The sequence below is a fragment of the Microcaecilia unicolor genome, chromosome 1 (genome assembly GCF_901765095.1).
Source record: "Microcaecilia unicolor chromosome 1, aMicUni1.1, whole genome shotgun sequence".
Classification (NCBI taxonomy): Eukaryota; Metazoa; Chordata; class Amphibia; order Gymnophiona; family Siphonopidae; genus Microcaecilia; species Microcaecilia unicolor.
The window spans coordinates 364184292-364207175 of NC_044031.1; positions in this window are offsets into that span (position 1 = coordinate 364184292).

Consider the following 22884-nt stretch of genomic DNA (forward strand, 5'->3'; position numbering starts at 1 on the left):
GCGTAGAGTGAGTTGCAATAGTCCAGGTGACTGAGTACCAATGATTGTACCAGATTGCAGAAGACTGTCCTTGGGAAAAATGGTCTTACTCTTTTTAATTTCCACATTGAGTGGAACATCTTTTTGGTTGTGTTTTTCGTGTGATTCTCAAGTGTTAGGTGCCGATCAATGGTAACTCCAAGAATTTTTAGGGTGTCCGAAATTGGTAGATTTAGTTTTGGTGTGTTGATGGTGGTAAATTTGTTCGTGTTGTGTTGCGAGGTGAGTATTAGGCATTGGGTTTTTTCTTTTTTTTAATTTTTTTATTTATGAGTTTCAAAATACACATTCATATAAAAATAAATGTCAGAAAATCAGGAAATACATTAAAAAAAAAAGAAAAATTAACATACTCCTTCACTATCATTTACATAGTCAAGGGTAGATAGCAATGTCATTATTACTTAGACCACAATATTGATCAAGATATAAGGTAATTGATTATAAAAAAGTAAAAGAGAGAAAAAAAAAATTCTCTAAATACAATAAGAGAGTAAGAGCTAGATCCCTGCCTGCGGTTTTAGCTAACTTCGGTTGCTCTCAAAGCAGATTCGCCACCGCTTTCTTTTGCTATTATGAACTGTTTCAACTTTTCTGGGTCAAAGAATACATAATAAGCCATTCTTAAGGAAATAAGACATCTACATGCATATTTTAGCTTAAAAGTTCCACCTAATGCAAGAATCCGGGGCCTAAGTCCCAGAAATTCTCTCCTTCTTCTCTGAGTAGATTTACTGATGTCTGGGAAAACTTGTATCCTTGAACCAAAAAACTGAAGCGACATAAATCTGAAGTATAACCTAAGTATATTATTTCTATCAGTTTCGAAGGCAAAGGTTGCAAGGAGAGTCGTGCGTTCTGTAATGGTTTCTAAAGACGTTTCAAGAAGTTGTGTTAAATTTACTGGAGCCTCCACAGATGTAGTTTTGGCTCCCGTGATATAATACACCTTTACAATTGGAGGTATAGCTTCCTTTGGAATTCCTAGTATATCAGTAAAATACTTTTTTAACATTTCCATTGGAGGTGTTAAGGGACTCTTAGGAAAGTTCAAAAATCGTAAGTTATTCCTCCTAAGTTGGTTATCAAAATGTTCAATTTTTCTTTGAGCATTATCTCTGTCAGCCACTAAATTACCAACAATTGTTTGCATTTTCTTAATCTCAAGTGAATTTAACTCACTCTTGTCTTCTTGCTCTTTAACCTTCAATTCCATAGTATGTTGTTGTTGTTTAAGGTCCTTTACTTCAGAGTTGAAAGAAGTTGATGCCTGAAGCAGGGACGAATTCAATGCCTGGATAGCGTCCCAAAGAACCTCTAGGGTAACAACTGCTGGTCTTGTAATAGCGCCGATACCCACAGGTGGTGGAGCCCTGATGGGGGAGGGCGAGAGTTCAGTACCTCCCGTCCTCTCATCTGATGTATTTCCATCTGGCGTCGAAAAAACAACAGGGCCACTTGCAGCCTCGGAGAACACCAACTCCGGCTCTCCCGTCGATCTCAAACCGCCACTCGGTCTCGGCGGAGCAGTCTGCAGGGGCGGACTCAATGACGCCGCTTCGACGCTAAGATCCCCCGGATGTTCTGGGGATCCAACCAAGGCAGGGATCGAAGCACCGCGCGCCTGAAGTCCAAACGCCTCCAAGGTCGGTTGTCGGAGAGTTGAAGTAGAAGCGGGGCTAGAAGTGGCTTTAGCCCCGCTTTTTCCCTTTCTTTTCCCCATTAGCTGGGTCTCAGAAAGACAAACACTCCGAAATTCGGCTTGTGGTTCGGAGCTCTCAGGTAGCGCTTCCGCTCACGAACGCCATCTTGATCCTGTATGGCATTGGGTTTTTTCTGCATTTAGTTTCAACTGAAATGCATCTGCCCAGGAATGTTTGATATGTAGACTTTGGTTGATGTCATTGGAAATTTCTTTTAGATCTTGTTTGAATGGGATGAAGATCGTTACATCATCAGCGTATATGTATGGGTTGAGGTTTTGGTTCGATAGTAGTTTAGCCAAGGGTATCATCATTAGGTTGAATATGGTCGGTGAGAGGGGGGATCCCTGTGGAACTCCGAATTCAAGTGTCCACATGGCTGATGTAATCGAATTTGATGTCACTTGATATGAGCGTGTAGTTAGGAACCCCTTAAACCAATTGAGAACGTTGCCTCCAATACCGAAGTATTCGAGGATGTGTAATAGAATTCCACTCCTACCCTAGCTGAGATAATATTTAACCATCTTTCTGACCTCGCGTGCAATTTTCTTCAAATCAATCACCTTACTTTCTAATTCTTCCTACTCTCTTACTCATCTATATGTTACAACTTTGCCTTACCCTTCACTACCAATTATAATGTTTTTTTATTACATTTGTACCCTGCGCTTTCCCATTCATGGCAGGCTCAATGCGGCTTACATGGGGCAATGGAGGGTTAAGTGACTTGCCCAGAGTCACAAGGAGCTGCCTGTGCCTGAAGTGGGAATCAAACTCAGTTCCTCAGTTCCCCAGGACCAAAGTCCACCACCCTAACCATTAGGCCACTCCTCCACTCCAATATGTTCTAGTACATATTGTGTTGTCATTGCAAGTAGTATACCATGCCATACTTTGTATTGTTGTTCGAATATTTTTACTACTCTAATTGCCTCCTGCTCATGTTTGAGCTATTCTTACTGTACACCGCCTTGAGTGAATTCCTTCAAAAAGGCAGTAAATAAATCCTAATAAATAAATAAACTCCATCTCTTGAGTACCCAGTCTGCTTTAAATGAGTTGCTTCACCTTAGAGCTAAGAAATCAGTTCAGTATTTTAAATGCCAACTTTATAAACATGGTAACAAAAACAGGAAACTCCTGACTCAGTTGATTCAGCAGTGGGCAGGCCCTACTAAGACTTTGAAAATACAGGGGAGAGATTAGACATTAATTCAGTCTGATGGAGAATGCTGCTATCTTTTATAAACTTTTTATGAGTGGCTCTACTTGCGACTGCTGGAGCTTGGCCTGGATGGAGATAGCTACCTAACTAGCATGGACCTCCCTTGTCTTTCTTCAGCTGAGCGTGATCAGCTGAATGCTCCTATTGGGTTGGAGGAAGTTGGATGGGCAATTCAACAGAGTGACCTGTGTAAGGCTCCTGGCCCTGACAGACTTTAGCTGGAATTCTACAAAATTTTGCAAAATGGTATATTGGTCACTTTAGTTAATGTTTTTAACCATATTATTGACAATCAAGTGGTTCCACCTAGTTTGGTCTCTGCATAAATCACAGTGCTCCCGAAGCCTAAGAAGGGCCCTCTCTTCCCAGAATCTTACAGGCCCATCTGTCTCCTTTGTGCTGAGATCAAACTTCTGTGGAAATTTCTGGCTAATCATTTGGAACAGGTCCTTCCTTCCCTGGTTTCGGAGTCACAAGTCGGCTTTATAAGGGACCATCATACAGCAATAAATATTAGAAAAATCTTGGCTTCTATTGAAAAGGTTCATAAGGAGAACTAGACCTCACTCTTGGTAAGTTTCAATGTGGAAAAAGGTGTTCGACCATGTTCGCTGGGATTTTATTTTTAATGTTTTGGATTGCTATGACTATTCAGGCTCTATACATAGGTCCACAAGCTAGGGTTATGGCTAATGGTCGGGTTTTGGAGGCCTTCCGTATTTTCCACGGCACTTGACAGGGCTACCCTCTGTGATTGCTTCAATTTGTTTTTTGTTTTTTGTTTTTTTTTTTTTTTTTTTTTTTTTTTTAATCATTTATTTATAATTTTTTCATTTTACAAGGATCACTTGCAAAACAGTAAAACAGAGATGATTGTACATTAAAACAATATTAGAAGAAAAAAACAATCTCAACAAGATAAATGGATTTTATACAATCTTTCTCTTTCTTAGACCACAAAATAAATAGGGAGAGTGAAACAAGACAAGGAGATCAATTTAAGCAACAGCAAACAAAGAAAACGTGGTATTAACCCGATTATCCCCAGTTATTATTTATCTAAATCATTATTCCACATTGATCATCTGGTTGGTTTCTTCAAGACCACAACGGTGCATAGTCCATCAATTTCATTGGAAACATACTTATTGTCCAATATTAGTGAAAGTAATACACCTGATTTCATTTTTTTTCCCTTTTAAAACCAGAAATTGTTTAACAATACAAACCCTTGAATCTCCAATCCAATTCCCGCTGATTAAAGTAATCCCAGTTTCACAGGCTTCACTCCTTTTGAATTAATATATTAAGAGGAATCATTTCAGAGGAAAAAAAACATTAGGAGTCATACCCGGAACTCTGGGAAAACAACAATCTCGATATTAATCATCTATAACAATATTCATTTTGTTCAAATTTTTCTGGTCTTTTATCATTTTCAAATCTTAACCGTTTCCTACTTCAGTAGAACTTCATTTGCTGTATATTCTCAAAGGATTCGATTAGATTATCCATGTGGCTCATTAACAAGACTATATCTGAAGCAAAGTCATTCTCTACCACCGTCAGGTCCTGGAGCACCCTCCAGATGACATTCAATGCAACCTCCACGGGAGCCAAAAACTCCAAGCTGATAACTCTTAAGGGTTTAGGAGTAGCACCGCCGACACGGGTTCAGCTGCAAACGACTTCCGTTTCAGCATACACTCCTGACTCACTCCTCCACTCCTTTGGGCATGGTGGTTAAATGATTTTTGAGCGATGAAGTTGTTTCTAGGTCCAAGAGCATCGACGCTCCTTCGTCGGCGCAAATCAAAGGACTCATCAACCCAGTCATCTATGGGCAGCTCGTCACACAGCGGTCCCACACTTGCTGCACAGGGGACAAAACGCTGGTCATCGGCGGCTGACCCCCCATTGTCCCCTTCCTCTGTTAAGGCAACTGCAATGCAGAGAGGAAATTTCAAGTGAACAAAAGCTTCAATTTGTTTTAACGTTAGATCCATTTTTATGTGAGGTGCAGAGGAATCCTGGTATTCAGGGGATTCAGTTTAGCCTTTGTCAATTTAAAATCTCAGCATTTGGTGATGACTTATTGGTGCATCTCATGGAAGTGTGTGAGTCCCTTGCTACCTTATTAAAGTGTTTTACTGAATATAGAGACTTTTCTGGCTTCTAACTTAATTACCAAAAATCAGAAGCACTGGCCATTGGAGAGGGCTTAGAACGTGAGTTGGGGGACTTGTTCCCTTTTTGTTGTGCATTGGGGTCTTTTTCAGTATTTGGGGATGCTACTGCCATCCTATTTTAGTCAGTTATATTCCTTAAATTTTCACCGCTTGATCACTGAGATGAAACATCATTTGTTGGCTTGGCCTTAATTGCCTCTTTCTTTGAGTGGTCGCATCCGATTATACCAGATGACTATTTTCCCCAAATGATTGTATGTATTACAGGTTCTCCCCATCAGGTTGCTACAGAGGGACTTGAAGAAGCTGCATGGGCTACTGTGAGACCAAAGGGCTTTTAACATCCCTGCAAAACTGTACTGCATATATCCCCATGTGTAGCGTACTTTAGGATCTTCTAATCTATAAAAGGAAAAGTGAAAGGAGAAAGATGACAAAATAGAGTGAAATGTATCACGATTTTGACTGGTTAATTTTTCAGAAATTGAGACTACAATTGTAAGCTCAATAGATTGTTAAAGCTACTATTTTTGTTTCTCTTTGTATTCTAAAAATAAACTTGGAATGTGAGCAGTGAGTATGTTGTTTTCTTCAAATAAGACTTGACTGTCTCATATAATTTCATTGCAAAAAAAAAAAAGAAAAAAAATCAATAACAAACCTTCAGATACACACAAGCAGAGGAGAAACTTGAGTAGCCTGAAGGTGTAATGGTCCAAAAGGGAATTAGCTTTCCTTAAAAGTAACATCCACATCACTGTGTTATTGAAAATGGCAAAAAAATGTTGTTGAGCATAAAAGACCTTGATTTACTAAGTCTTTTCTCCCCTTCTTTTGTCTATGGGAAAATTTCAATAGCTCAGTCTTATAATATCTGCAAAAAGACAGGTAAAGTGAAGGAACCTGCCTCTTACCTTTATTCAAGTTATCATGAATGTTCCACGCAAATGCCAAACAAATTATGGGGCACTTTTACTAAGCTGCGCTAGGCGCTAACACACATCTAACGCAGGATGCGCTAAAACGTTCTACATTAATTTTGTCATCTGTGCTTACTGGTGTGTGGTATTTATCTTTTCTTTTTTGGGGAGTGGCATGTAAGGGGCGAAGAATGAGCATGGATGTGCTGATCAGCTAGCGCACTGATTTATGTGTGTACATATGAAACTGCCTGTCCATATTAGATATGGTACAGGATATATAAAGTTTCCATTCTGCATTTGTTTTGTATATCTAACTCATATTCGGGTAGCACACGTGTTTTTCTTGTGTACCTCCAAACAAGCTCTCTTTATTATTTTTATATATATATATATATATATATATATATATATATATATATATTGTAAGGAGGAGGTAGAAGGAAGGCAGAGAAGAGCTGATAGTGACAGTAAGCGAGGAAAGGAGAAAAACCCTCAGAGGGGAAAAGGGAGTAGGAGACTGATGAAAAGGGAAGAGAACTACAGAGCCCAGCAACACTTGCAAGGGAGGAGGGAACAAGAGAAACAGTACCACAACTCCCAGCAGGTAGTAGAGTCAGGGGGTGATTGGGAGATGGAGGATAATCAGGTAATCAGGGGGAGGAGCAGCACCTGGGAGAGAGGGTGGGGGAAGACTCCATGGAGTGGGAGGAGATTGAACTAGGAGAGGAAAGCGAAAGGAAAGAGGTTGGTGAGGAGCAAATGGAGTTCTTTTGCTCCGGACAAAGAGAGGTGGAAAAGGAAGAGACTGCAGAGAGAGAGAAGCCAGAGATTTGGGGCCGCTAAGGGACAATGCCTAGATGCGGTCTGGCTTCATGGAACTGTGGGAATTAATTACCTGAAGGAGTTCAGTCTGAACATTTGTGGGAGGTTGTCAGAGTGTTGGTGTCTGGCAAATGAGGGTGGTGAAAATGCCTCCAACTCCTAGGCAGTAGAAGAAAGGAGAGGAGGAATAGACTGATCCACAGGTTTATCCCAAGTTGTTAGCGAGTTCTAAGACTGAACTGTTCTGAACTGTTGTTGATTGCTGTGTGTTGGAGAAGTGAAGCAAGATGCACAGGGGTCAGCAGCTGTAGTACAGTGCACATACTGTTTCCCGCTGGTACCGCTGTGGAATAAAGTACTCTGCAGAATAAATATAATACTGTGAATAATTACTTTTTGCAAGTGAGCAGAAGCAGTTCCTCTTAGGAGGTGGATTAGCCCCAATTGTGTGGGTGAAGGCAGACAGCACGGAGAGGCGTTAAGTCGCGAGCAGACAGCACAGAGAGGTGTTGAGTGGAGAGCGGACAGCACGGAGAGGGGTCGGATTGAGAGCAGACAGCACGGAGAGGTGCATGCTGACAATATATATATATATCCAGCCCACCCAGGTCAGAGTTTTATTAAATGCTTACTATTGCCAGGTAAATTAGCCCCCCTTATTCAGTGTCGGGCCATGTGCAGGCACTGGCACTGAACATTGTGGGCTACATGTGGGTGGGCTGAGCGCCGGAACTTATGTGGGCCTGGCCAATATTCATCCAGGGCCCACATAAGAGTTATGCAGTCCAGCTGAATATTGGGCCGAGACCTACATAACTATTTTTAAAGTATGCTCACCCAAGCTCCCTCCTGTCCCCAGCAACTCTACAAGCCACAAGCTTATGGACAAAAATCCCCCCCCCCCCCAGAATACTCCCCCACCCTCATCCATCCAGGTAGCCTCCCCCCCCCCCCCCCCGGCCTACCTGTATCCCTGGTATTCCACTGTTGGTCTTTCAGGGCAGGAGTGCAGCCCCTCACCCCTGTCTCCAACAACCACCACTGGACCACCAGGGATACAAGTAGGCCCATGGGGGGCCTACCTGGATGGCTGGGGGCAGGGGGTGTTCTGAGGGGGGGGGCTTCTTGTATACATGCACATCTCTCAGACAGATTCCTTGGGTATCACTTCACCACCTGAGGGACTGAGATACCTGTAGGAGCAAAGCAAGCACTATGAGCACTATGCCCAGACATCTATATGGTCTCATCCATACATGGCATAATCCAGCATTAACAACTTGATTGTTATATGCAAACTCAGACATTTCATCTTTAGAACAATGCAGAGACATCAAGTCTGACAGAAGCACAACAACATTTGTTTACTGTACTTGGAAGCTGCTGATAAGGTCATGATGTTCCAAGACAATCAAGCTGTTATCAGAATTGATGTTGATGCCAACAGGTTGTTATCAGAACTGATGTCAGTGCAGGACTCTTGGAGACATTGTGTCTGGTCAACATGTACTTGTTTATGTTCTCCAAGAACAGAAAGTACATCAGCAGTACAGATAAAGCCTCTGGTGTCTTTATAAAAAGGGAGTTCTTATAAGAGATGGAGGCTGCTGTGCCAACATCTTCCTTGAGGAGCAGCCATGCATTGGAGAGACTGACCATCTAAGAGACCCACTGATATCTGAAGGACTTCGTCAGGTTGTATGTGCTCTGTGGGTTAGACTGACTCTTTACATGTCAGTCTAGCTAGGTGCATTTACTCTAAGTTATCTCTGTAATGGGATTGTCTTTATTCCTGTCTTCCTTATATTATTTGCTGCTATTGTAAATAAAATAATATAGTAACATAGTAACATAGTAGATGACGGCAGAAAAAGACCTGCACGGTCCATCTAGTCTGCCCACGATAAACTCATATGTGTATACCTTACCTTGATTTGTACCTGTCTTTTTCAGGGCACAGACCGTATAAGTCTGTCCAGCAGTATTTCCCGCCTCCCAAACACCAGTCCCGCCTCCCATCACCGGCTCCGGCACAGACCCCGTATAAGTCTGCCCTCCCCTATCCTAGCCTCTCAACCACCAACCCCTCTTCACCCCGCCACCCAATTTCAGCTAAGCTTCTGTGGATCCATTCCTTCTGCACAGGATTCCTTTATGCCTATCCCACGCATGTTTGAATTCCGTTACCGTTTTCATCTCCACCACCTCCCGTGGGAGGGCATTCCAAGCGTTCACCACCCTCTCTGTGAAGAAATACTTCCTGACATCTTTTTTGAGTCTGCCCCCTTTCAATCTCATTTCATGTCCTCTCGTTCTACCGCCTTCCCATCTCCGGAAAAGATTCGTTTGCGGATTAATACCTTTCAAATATTTGAACGTCTGTATCATATCACCCCTGTTCCTCCTTTCCTCCAGAGTATACATGTTCAGGTCAGCAAGTCTCTCTTCATACGTCTTGGAACGCAACTCCCATACCATCCTCGTAGCTTTTCTTTGCACCGCTTCCATTTTTTTAACATCCTTCGCAAGGTACGGCCTCCAAAACTGAACACAATACTCCAGGTGGGGCCTCACCAACGTCTTATACAGGGGCATTAAAACCTCCTTTCTTCTGCTGGTCACACCTCTCTCTATACAGCATAGCAACCTTCTCGCTACGGCCACCGTCTTGTCGCACTGTTTCATCGCCTTCAGGTCCTCAGATACTATCACCCCAAGATCCCTCTCCCCGTCCGTGTCTATCAGGCTCTCCCCACCTAACACATATGCCTCCCTTGGATTTCTACTCCCTAAGTGCATCACTTTGCATTTCTTCGCATTGAATTTTAATTGCCAAACGTTAGACCATTCTTCCAGTTTCTTCAGATCTTTTTTCATGTTTTCCACTCTCTCCGGGGTGTCCACTCTGTTGCAAATCTTGGTGTCATCCGCAAAAAGGCAAACTTTACCTTGTAACCCTTCGGCTATGTCACTCACAAATATATTGAACAGAATGGGCCCCAGAATGGGCCCCAGAATGGATCCCTGAGGCACTCCACTACTCACCTTTCCCTCTTCCGAGCGAACTCCATTTACCACCACCCTCTGGTGTCTGTCCGTCAACCAGTTCCTAATCCAGTTCCCCACTTCGGGTCCTATCTTCAGCCCTTCTAGTTTATTCAAGAGCCTCCTGTGGGGAACCGTGTCAAAAGCCTTGCTGAAATCTAAGTAGATGACGTCCATAGCACGTCCTTGATTTAATTCTCCTGTCACCCAGTCAAAGAATTCAATGAGATTCGTTTGGCACGATTTCCCTCTGGTGAAACCATGTTGTCTCGGATCTTGCAACTTATTGGCTTCCAGGAAATTCACTATCCTTTCCTTCAGCATGGCTTCCATTACTTTTCCAATAACCGAAGTGAGGCTTACTGGCCTGTAGTTTCCAGCTTCTTCCCTATCACCACTTTTGTGAAGAGGGACCACCTCCGCCGTTCTCCAATCCTACGGAACCTCTCCCGTCTCCAAGGATTTATTAAACAAATCTTTAAGAGGACCCGCCAGAACCTCTCTGAGCTCCCTCAGTATTCTGGGGTGGATCCCGTCCGGCCCCATGGCTTTGTCCACCTTTAGCTTTCCAAGTTGTTCATACACACTCTCTTCTGTGAACGGTGCTCTATCCACTTCATTCTCAGGTGTACTTTTGTCAGTCCCTCTCGGTCCTTCCCCAGGATTTTCTTCAGTAAAAACAGAACAAAAGTATCTATTTAGCAAATTGGCTTTTTCTTCATCATTTTCTACATAGCGTTTTGCTGTATCTTTTAGTCTCACAATCCCCTTTTTAGTCTTTCTTCTTTCACTAATATACCTGAAGAAGTTTTTGTCTCCCCTCCGTACATTTCTAGCCATTTGTTCTTCCGCTTGCGCCTTCGCCAGACGTATCTCTCTCTTGGCTTCTTTCAGTTTCATCCGGTATTCCTCCCCGTGTTCCTCTACTTGAGATTTTTTGTATTTCTGGAATGCTAACTTTTTAGCCTTTATTTTCTCAGCCTTATTTTTTATAATTTTTAGGTGTGGAGTTATTTCCTATTATTTTGGCGCAGTGGACTTGGATCTAAGAATAAGGGGAATACATTTGCACCTGACACCAGACTTACTAATGTTAGTCATGTGTAGGACCCATTTCTTTCAGAATTTACACTGTCAGGTACCCCAATAACATCCCCAAACAGAGTGTATCTGTATTGTGCCTACAGTATCCCCAGGACCAGGTAAGGGAATATCTGGCCTAAGATCTCATCTCAGGAAAGGTCCCACTCTTGGACCTGAATTTCACATAGGGCTGCCAGCTCCTGCTGTGTGTTTCTGTTCATGCCTGTGACATGCAGCAGGAGCAGGGCTAGGGTAGCTGTCAGTTGAAGCTCACCAGCAGGCATGGTAGCCATTTCAGGGTGGGATCCAGCTGCTGTGACCTCCTGCATAGCTGCTTGAGGGGATCTTCCTTTGCCCTTTCTTCCTCCTCCAGTGGGGGTATGTCCCTCCAAGGTCCTCCTCCTCCTCTGCCTCCTAATATTGCTGGATATGGCCCTGCTGTGGGGTGAGGGACACCTCTCACTGGCCAGGTCCAATAAAATCTCCTACTATGCCTTCTCCACAACAGGCTGACCTGGGGCAGGCTGGTCCAATGCAGGCTTGTCCAGGGCAGGGTGTGCAGCAGCTAGAGGGTGGTCTGTGTGTTTAAAAGGTTTGCAGTAGAGATCAATACATCCTACATGGCTTGCATAGTGGTGCAGCTAGTTATCAGTAGAAAGAGACAGGGGCAGTTGGGGGCTACTGGTTGTTACCTGGGGGACTTCAATGATCTGTAGCACCAATGAAATGACATAGCAGGGAACCATGGAGCCAAGGATATGATAATTGTTTGTTCCCTGAGAGGGTTGTCTTCCTATGGCCATGCAAGATGGGTTCTGGTCCTGCTGGAGGGCCACGGGTGACCAGGCACTGACTGGAAAGTGATATGCCACTGCACTGTTGCATGGATGGGGACATTGTTACAGCTCTTGTCAAGGATGTAGGGGTGTGTGCATCCCTATGCCTATGTGGCCTACAGCTGGTTGGGAAATGGCAGGAGACTCTGTTTGATCCTCCCATCCTTCTGTTCACATCAGCTGGGAGCCCCATGAGAAAGACAGTTTACATTCTACATGATAGGGGCATCTATCTGTGTTGTAATCATGCTGGCTGGCTTGGGGCCCTCACTGGGCCTTGAGGGATGTTTCACAGGCACCATACCTAACTTTGGACCTCACGATACTATATACAATCAGTGTGGGGTCTGACCCATGAAAGGCCATCTATTTTGGTGGCAACCTGTGCTCTCACAGCCCTCTGTGGAAAATGTACTGTCCTCTTTGCACACTCCTTAATGTGTAGAAGTGTAAGGGTTGGGGCTATGGCCCCTCAATGCAGGAGACATGGGTTTGAATCCCACTGTGTGTGTTTCTGGTTACTGTTATATTTAACCTGCCATAGCTGGCCATTTTTCTATTGGTCACAGGAGGTTGGTGTCCAACATCCCTTCTCCCTCCCCCTTTCTTTCCATGTCATCTCATAGGTTTGGGGTTGGCTGCAACACATTCTATTGGATATGGGGGTGGTGGGCACACTGTAATAAGGGTAGCTACATAATCCAGGACAGAGTTGTTATAGGGTGCAATGTCGGTGGTACTTACGTCAGGCCCTGAGGCACTCCCTCATGTGCCAGATGAGACATGGATCTTCTGGGCATATTTTTCTGTAGTGGAAGCTGAATCTTCTTTAAAGCAGGGTTCAGGTGATGGGTTTTTTTGGCATCACAGACGTAATTTTTTAATGACATGTTGTGCAATGCTTCTCATATAGCTTGTGACAGATGGCAACAGGCAGATTGGGGGGGGGGGGGGGACAGGGAGGTATGCAGTGTACAGGCACTGGTGTTGTGTGAACTGGGGTAACCATGGGGACAGAGGATGGCATGGTGACCTTTCTCTTCCTGACTTTTTTACTTCCATATTTTCTCTTTAAATTTCTCTTTACTTCCTGACTTGGAATTTTGAAAAGCAGTGCAAGGCTAAAGTTAAGCTCTTTTGAATTTTTATATTGTCAAATTTGTATTTAGGATTGTTTTGATAAATTCTAAATGTCTCTCTTCTCTGTGCCCACACCACCACCCTTTCTTAATAGATTTCTTGACCTCTATCTATCCTATATTAATAAATTAAGTAATTAATTAAGTAATTAATTAATTTATTTGTTACATTTATATCCCACATTATCCCAAACAAGTTTGAGTTCAATGTGGCTTACAATAAACAGTATAGGATACATAACAAAGAATAATGCATAAGAAAGTAATTTGTTGTAAGAATCCAATTTTACAATACAGTATCATAAATATACTGGGATAGCTATGGATGTTTAACATTTAGAAAATCTATTATGAATGAGAAATTGTACATGAAGCAAAGAGAAAATTAATGGTAAATAGAGTAATAACCATTTCATGTAATAATTAATTGTTTGAGATATGGTTGTTCTTTGTGACGGTTTGTTTGAATAGGAACGAAAAAACAAACAAAAAAAACCTTCCTCTCCTCTGAATTAAATCTACTGGTTTCTATAAGTTCTATGTTTCTGTCCTCTGACTTTAATTTTGCCTTGTGTTTTATTTTATGCTGGATTAACTGCTTAATAAGGGTACTGCATTTCAAAATCTGTGGCTTTTTCTTGCTGAATCTTCTTATTGCAGAGTTGATTGAGACTAACGCCCATGTTTACTAAGCGGCGCTATAGGCGTCTTAGCGTTTTTAACATGTATAAATGGTTTACGCGCATTAAACACTAACGTGCCCATAGAAATGTATAGGTGTGTTAGCGTTTAATGCGCCTTAAATTTACAGGTGTGTTAAAAACACTAACACACCTTAGTAAACATACCCCTAAATTTGGCTACACTGTACCTGGTGCCTAGTCAGCCTGTTTTTAGGGGAGGGGCTGCTTACTTCCTGACTTGGAAATTTGAAAAGCAGTGCAAGGCTGAAGTTAAGCTCTTTTGAATTTTTATATTATCAAATTTGTATTTGGGATTGTTTTGCTAAATTTGCCCAGTGGTGATTGTGACTTATTTCTGTAGTACTAACTAATGTAGTCAATTCTGTACAGATACATACAAGAGGCGATCCCTGCTGCTTGGCGTTTACAGTCTAATCCAGACATACAGATAGTCTAGTGACCCTGAAGAATTGAATTCTTGCTTGATTCAGTTATAGGTGAATAATTAGTAATCCACTGAGTAGTGAGCTGCATAATTATATGCTGTTAAGTAAAAGTACAAATATTCAAATGAGGGACAGCTTGATTAATTGTGAATATCTGGACATATGTGACTGAGAAAGATACATGAATAATCTTGAATATGTGGCCGTAGGGAGTATTGTACTGTCCAGAGAAGATTTTATATTTGTGTTTTTTATCTGTATATTTTTAAATAGCAGACCTTTACTGGCAGCGAGCAGCAACTGATACACACTGCTCATGTCGGCCCCACAGCCTTCCCTCTGATGTATTCTCACCTATGCAGAAACAGGAAGTTGCATCAGAGGGAAGGCTGTGGCATGTGGCAGGCAGGGAGAGGTAAACACCAAATCACCTGTGGGTCAAGGGTGGGGTTCTTCTGCCCACCCACCTTATGCCCTGGCCCACCAAAAGTTGGGTGTCTGGCTATGCCCCTGGTGTGGGCCCTGAAGAAGTCTCACTTAGATATGGCTGGTACTGAGAAGAAGTGCAGCCTTCTTGCTGTTTTTATTCCCCCACCCAGGACTAGCCTGTCTGAACCTTTTGGGAGTGCTTACCTACAATGACCACAATTCCCAGCATTTATGAGATAAGCCATTCTTTTATTTTGATTTCAACAAACAAAAAATATACTCCTTCAATCCAGGGATCACTTCATAGGAACTAAATCCTATATAATAAAACTCACCCTCAACGTTCTGAGAGGACACTGACGTCACTGTCAGTTCCTGCGGGCACTTCCTTCCAGTTCGAAGGATTCGTGGTGGTGAAGCCACCGAAAACACTGTGTCTGGGCCCCGCCCTCGCGTCAAACGTGATGACGTCGAGGGCGGAGCAATGGCATCAAAGAGCGAGGGCGGAGCAATGACACTGCAGGAAACGCTACCGACAAGGGCGCAGCGCTCACACTCCCTTTCCGATTGGCTATGACTGCCTCCTGCCACTCCCTGGCCCGCCCTCCCTCTCTCCCCTCCAACTTCCAGCCCCGCCCTTGGACCACTCTCCAAAGTCACCGGCGCCGCTGGACATCACCCCGCCCTCAGCCCTCCCTCACTCACCCTCCTCCCCGATGTTCACTGCCCACACGCTCTGGCCGCTCAGTGACCCGTACTCTCCGCCCAGCTACACGTCCCACCTACAACCAGTCGAACGTGGCGCAAGCGCCACCGCCTCAGTTCCCGCGTCAAGCCTCCCAACCATGGATCTTGGTAAACCCTTCTTCCTCCTGCTAGCCTTTCCCCTTTCTGCCCGACCTCCTCCATCAGGGTTGCGAAGGAGGTGCAGCACCGGCTTATGTGGAAAGGCGAGGGAAATAAAGGCAGCCAATCACGAGCGCCGAATGGGAGGTGTGTGAGCGAGCCAACACCGTCTGCTAGGAGCGTTGTTTCTGGTACCTATGTGGACACAAACAAGTGCGTGCGACTCAGTAACTGATGCGCCGACAGCTGTTGTCCTTGCTCCGTGGGAGATAGCACCAGTTGCCTCTTCAGCAGGCAGCGGCTATTCCCCGCTCCCGCACGACGTAAGGCTGCTCCCAACTTTTTCTGTGAGCGACGCTTCGCTGTGGTACGATCGCATGGTTGCACATCTGCCAGAAACTTTCCAGGATCCCCATTGTGGGGGGATGGGGGAAGGGAGACGGGGGGGAAGGGAGGAACAGGACAGGGGGGGGGGCAAACGGGAAGACTACGGGTGGGGGAAGGGAGAACGGGGGGAAGGGAGGAACAGGACGGGGGGGCCAAACGGGAAGACTACGGGTGGGGGAAGGGAGAACGGTAGGAAAACACACTCTCTCTCACACTCGCTGTGTCCCACATACCCACTCGCACACACTCATTCCGAAACACACACACTCACTCACACACACAGAAGCACCCACTCTCAATCCCTCTCTGACACACAATCCCACAGTCACACACTCTCTCTCTCTCACACACTCACTATCACACACACACTCACTCAAACATACACACTACAAGGAAAGCCTGGCTAGCGCCCGTTTCATTTCTTTCAGAAACGGGCCTTTTTTACTAGTAATACATAAAAGACATAAATAACCAAATTATAATACTTTTCCCCTCTCTATACAGATAGCACATCAAGCATATAGCCATAGAGCTTCCCAACTCAGCAGAAGGATCTGCTACTGAACGATTTCAAATTTGTCTTTCCCGGCAATATAGGGTTTCCTAGGTTATAACAAGGGCTATTTTCTAATTTCCCTTTTCCTTGAGTTCCAAGCCCAGCTTATGGGTCACAATATATAATAGGGCTGCATTTTCATTAAAATCATAATATGATAAGCAAGCAAAGCTGTACATTGCAAAATTTGACATCTCAATACAAAATTGAGAATAAAATTCTTCTTTTTTTTTCTCCTTTGGCCATCTTTTAAAATTGTGTTGGTCACATGCTTTGTTTTCTACTTCCCTCTGTTCATCTTTTCTATACACTGTTTCCAGGGTCTCCTATCTATTTGTGATTTCTTCTCTCTTCTCTTCACTTTATCCCGTGCCTCCCCCCAGGGCCAATATGGCTCCCTCTCTCTCTTTCTCCTCCTCCCCCAGGTCCAACATCTATTCTTTTCTCTTCCCTCCTTTCTCTCTCCCCCTCCCCCCAGGTCCAGCCTTCCAACATCTTATTTCTGCCATATGTCCATCTCTTTCTCCCTCCTCTCTTCCCCCTAGTCCAACACCTTTCCATACCTCCTCTCTGCTCTCCCAATTCAACATATCTCCCTCCCTCCCCTCTGCCCCCACCAAGTATAGCATCTCTCCCTTTGTCCTACCCCACACCCCCAGTACCAACATCATTCTCTCTCTCTCTCTCTCTCTCTCTTTCTCTCTCTCTCTCTCTCTCTCTCTCATTTCCCCACCCCGGATCTAACATTGCTTTCTCTCTCCCCTCCCTTCCTCCTGCTCACATCTCTTCCCCATAACTTTCAAGTTGCTTAGACAGCAATGGCAGTGCAGCAACATCTATACGCTGCTCTGGAAGCTTCCTCTGATGCAATTTCCTGTTTCTACGAAGTGGGATGGGTCAAAGGGAACCTCCAAAGCAGGCAGCAGGCAGTGTATAGACATTACTATGCTACCGTTGCTGTCTAAGTAATGTAGAAGGTACAGGGGAGCCCGCAAGGGAAGAAAGTACAGGATAGGGTGTTTAAATTTATTAGCCACAATTAATTTTTTAAATTGTGACTAATAAATATATTAATCATGGCCTTAACTGTGATTGAAAAACAGCCTATATCTATATCTAAATAGATATAGATAGATAGATAGATAGATAGATAGATAGATAGATAGATAGATAGATAGATAGATATATGTATATATGTATGTGACCCCGAGTGAAAAGGTGCTAAAAGTTGGGTGGGTATATGATAAAGTTATACCACAAGATAGAGGGATATGAACTGCATAATTCTGCAAAATTCCAGCCTCAGGTATAACAGATTGGATCACAACAGAAAATCTTGACCTACTAATCATCAGCGAGACCTGGATCCACGACCAAAAGGACCCCATAATTTTGGAAATCTGCCCCCCAGGCTACAAAATTACCCACTGGACAAGGACAGGAAAAAGAGGAGGAGGAATAGCACTAATCTATAGATCACACTTTACTGTAACAACTACTGCTGAGTCTATAACACCGAAACTTGAAATTGCCTCAGTTAGAATTAACCACACAGACCTGATTGGCAATTTAAATGTTGTCATGTTCTATAGACCACCAGGCAACTGGCAAGAATGCCAATCACAATTCACAGATTTCATATCGAATACCTGTGTATCTAACTCCAACCTAATAATAATTGGGGACATAAACTTACACCTAGAAGACCCGAATGCAACCAATGCACGCGAATGCAGAGAATTCCTCCAGTTATGGGACCTTAGCTGGCCTAGCATGCAAGCTACCCATGTTAAAGGACACACAATTGATCTCATCACACACAAATTATCCATAGATCTAAACATCACACTAACAGATACAAAGTGGACAGAAATACCATGGCCAGACCACTATAAACTAAACTCTACAATGGCGGAAAAAAGGAACACAACCCAAACAAGAACCCACAACCTATACGACGAGAGGCCAAATTGACCCTGCAACATTCTGGCAAGAGATGTACAATGATGAATGGACAGTACAAACAGACTCCAAACACTTTCTACAAAACTGGGACGACAGATGTAAGAACACACTAGACAAAATTGCACCATTACAAAAAAAGACTACAAGAAGAAAAAACTCAATACCTTGGTTCAATGAAGAATTGAAACTACTAAAAACACAGGTTAGACGACTTGAACGAGTATGGAAGAAAAGGAAAGATGAACAGACACTTAATGAATGGAAACAACTACAAAGAAAATACAAATACACGATAAGACAAACTAAAAGAGTATACTACAAAATCAAAATAGGGCCTGACTACAAAGACACACACAAACTATACCAAATCGTGAGTAAACTAATAGACACCACATCAATTACTACAGCCAGCACAGACACCCCATTGGCAGACAACCTTGCCAAATACTTCAACAAGAAAATTATAAAACTATGATCCACGCTACCATTTAACACTACTGATCACAAAAAATTTATGGACTGCCTAGACCCAACTCCCGATGAATACCCAGCAGATCGAATTTGGACCAAATTCGATCTACTAACCGAAGATACCATCTCTCAAGTAATCAACAAATTCTCCAAAACCCATTCCAAATTGGACATCTGTCGCAGCAATCTAATAAGGTCTGCCCCCAAACGCTTTATAACAGAAATCATGTCACACCTGAATTACATGTTACAACATGGAATCTTTCCCAAGGGCAAAGGAAACATATTACTCACACCATACCTAAAGACTTAAAGAAAAACTTAAATGACACAACCAACTATCGACCACTAGCATCCATCCCCCTGATTGTCAAACTAATGGAAAGTATGGTAACCAAACAGCTCACCAATTACTTAAACAAATTCACAATACTACATGAATCACAGTCAGGATTTAGATCCAACCATAGTACTGAAACAGTGATAACCACTCTCATAACCAAATTCAAACAATTGCAACAGGAAACAATGTGCTACTCCTTCAATTTGACATGACAAGCGAGTTCGACATGGTCAGCCACCAAATACTCTCGAATATCCTAGACTACTTCGGGATTGGAGGAAACTTACTAAGATGGTTTCAAGGCTTCCTAGAAGCAAGAACCTACCAAGTGATCTCAAAATTAAAAACGTCAACACCATGGAAACCCGAATGTGGAGTACCACAAGGATCACTGCTCTCACCAACCTTATTCAACTTAATGATGACACCTTTAGCCAAATCATTATCCAAACAAGGACTCAACCCGTACATCTATGCAGATGATGTCACAATATATATCCCGTTCAAACATAATCTAACCGAAATCACAAATGAAATCCAACACAGCCTACAAATAATGAATTCATGGGCAGACGCATTCCAATTAAAACTAAATGCAGAAAAGACACAATGTCTCATCTTATCTTCACAATACAACTCAAATAAACACAATACTATAAACGCCCCAGATTACACTCTTCCGGTCTCTGACAGCCTTAAAATTCTGGGACAGGGGCGTATCTGCGTGGGGCCACAGGGGCCTGGGCCCCCACAGATTTCGCCCTGGACCCCCCTACCGCCGCCAACCCTCCCCCGCCGTTGCTGTTGCCTACCTTCGCTGGCGGGGGACCCCAACCCCCGCCACCCGAGGTCCGCTTCCTCCTGCCACTGCCGGCTGCCTTTAAAAGAATTCCTTCAGCTGGCGGGGGACCCCCAACCCCCGCCAGCTAAGCCGAGGTCCTTTCATTTCTTCCACTGCAGTCTGCAAAGCTGGCGCCGAAAGTTTCTTCTGAGTCTGGCAGCGGCTTGGGGGAGGGGGATCAGCAATGGCGGCGGGGGGGACTATAATGTGCCCCTTCACTCTGGCCCTGGCCCCCCCCTACCACCGCAGTTTAGATACGCCCCTGTTCTGGGAGTTACAATCGACCGCAATCTCACACTAGAAGACCATAAGAAAAATACAGCAAAGAAAATGTTCTACGCAATGTGGAAACTTAAAAGGATCAAACCCTACTTCCCAAGGGAAATATTCCGTACTCTGGTACAATCAATGGTGCTAAGCCACCTAGACTACTGTAATGCCATTTATGCCGGCTGCAAAGAACAAATCATTAAGAAGCTTCAAACAGCTCAAAACACAGCAGCCAGACTCATATTTGGGAAAGAAAAATACAAAAGCGCCACACCCCTAAGAGAAAAATTACATTGGCTTCCATTAAAAGAACGAATTGCGTTCAAAGTCTGCACCCTGGTCCACAAAATTATACATGGGGAAGCCCCAGCCTCCATGACAGACCTTATAGACCTACCTGCTAGGAACGCAAAAAGATCAGCACGCACATTCCTCAACCTCCACTACCCCAATTGCAAAGGACTAAAATACAAGTCCACATATGCAACCAGCTTCTCCTACATTTGTACGCAAACATAGAATGCACTTCCGAAGGCCATAAAAACAACGCAAGATCTAACCATCTTCCGAAGACTACTGAAAACTGACTTATTCAAGAAGGCATACCAGAAACAACCATCCTAATTAATACACAATAAGACTGAACACGAACAAGACAGATCTGATCTCTCACTACACGACTGACTTACCTCATTGTTTTTACTGAACAAACACGAACACTTCTACCCTAATGTCGATACCTATGCAACAACATAATGCTGATACCTAAGTAATATCATAATGTATTCTTCTACCATGTATGTATACTTTTCTAAGTTTCCTATTTTGTGATTTTATTTAACTTTTTGTAAGCCACATTGTGCCTGCATGTGTGGGAAAATGTGGGATATAAGCAAACCATAAATAAATAAATAAATATGTACGCACTTGAATGTAATACCATCTGTAATCCTATTGACCGGAAATGGCAATCACCGCTACGGCAAATGTAAGCCACATTGAGCCTGCAAATTGGTGGGAAAATGTGGGATACAAATGCTACAAATAATAATAATAATAACTAATTACATCTCTATTATTAAGAATTTTATTTATTGATATGCATAATGTGCAACAAGAAACAAAACAGTGCTAAAGTAATTACATAAGTAAGTAATTTTGAACCCCATCTACATTAGATGAACCATCCCAACAACAAAGGAACCAAAACAACCCGCACCCCCTTTCCAACCCCTCCCCCCCAAACTTATATAGAACCCTGCCTAGGTGGAATGGAGGCTAAGTAGGGATCCCACACCATGAGAAAACGTCTCTGTCTCTTGGGATGCAGACAAGCGTTTTTTGGCAGCGTTAACAGCTAGCTGGGTTTTTTCCACAGTTTGATGTTGAGGGGTTTTCTTTCCCTGATGAAGCCCCAGGTGGCCAAACGGGACCGTTGGGGAGGCCCTTAAGCAAGCAATAATAAGCTAAGTAGCTGTGGTTTATTTTCTGATTTTGATTTAGAATATTTATACTTGAAGCGCACGAATTACACATCTAGGGAAGAGGTTGGCAGAAAGACCAGTGATTACATTGTAGTGACTATATTGGTGTGATCTCATTGATCAAAAAATTGTCACGGGTCTGAGGTCTCCTTCCCCTCCATTATTGAATTATTCATCTCACAATCTTCAATTATTACCGCTATTTTTGCAGGTTGTTATTTTATATAATCTAGCGGAGTTGTTCCCAAAGGTTTGTGTTACTTTGAGAAAATATCCTTGCAATAATGACCATCAGAGAATTCAGGATTCTTATTTTGGAGCACAAATCTAACATCAAAAGAAATGTTCTGGGCTTATCGGTCAGACTTTGGGACATGGTGCGGAAAGAGAATGGGGAGGACAACAAGTGATGGGATATGGGGGGCAATTGTATAACCTGAAACTGAGTAAGAGCTTATTCTAAAAATAAACATAGGTAGACATTTGTGTAACAATGAAAATATGCAACTATAATTCAGGCACAAGCACTTAAGAGCCAGAGATACGCATGTAACTGATAGTATTCTATAAGTTATGAGAATAACTCCATACTCGTCCTTCCCTATACCCCTTCCCGTGCACTCCGCTCCATGGATAAATCCTTCTTATCTGTTCCCTTCTCCACTACTGCCAACTCCAGACTTCGTGCCTTCTGTCTCGCTGCACTCTACGCCTGGAATAAACTTCCTGAGCCACTACGTCTTGCCCCATCCTTGGCCACCTTTAAATCTAGACTGAAAGCCCACCTCTTTAACATTGCTTTTGACTCGTAACCACTTGTAACCACTCGCCTCCACTTACCCTCCTCTCCTCCTTCCTGTACACATTAATTGATTTGATTTGATTACTTTATTTTTTGTCTATTAGATTGTAAGCTCTTTGAGCAGGAACTGTCTTTCTTCTCTGTTTGTGCAGCGCTGCGTACGCCTTGTAGCGCTATAGAAATGCTAAATAGTAGTAGTAGTAGTAGTAGTAATAAATGTGAGATTCTGTCCTTGTGTATGCCCACCTGTAAAATACATGCTATGGAGCTCATTTTCAAAGGAGAAAAACATCCAAAAAGTGGCATGCATATGCATTTGGACATTTTTCTCACAAAAATATCCAAACTGATATT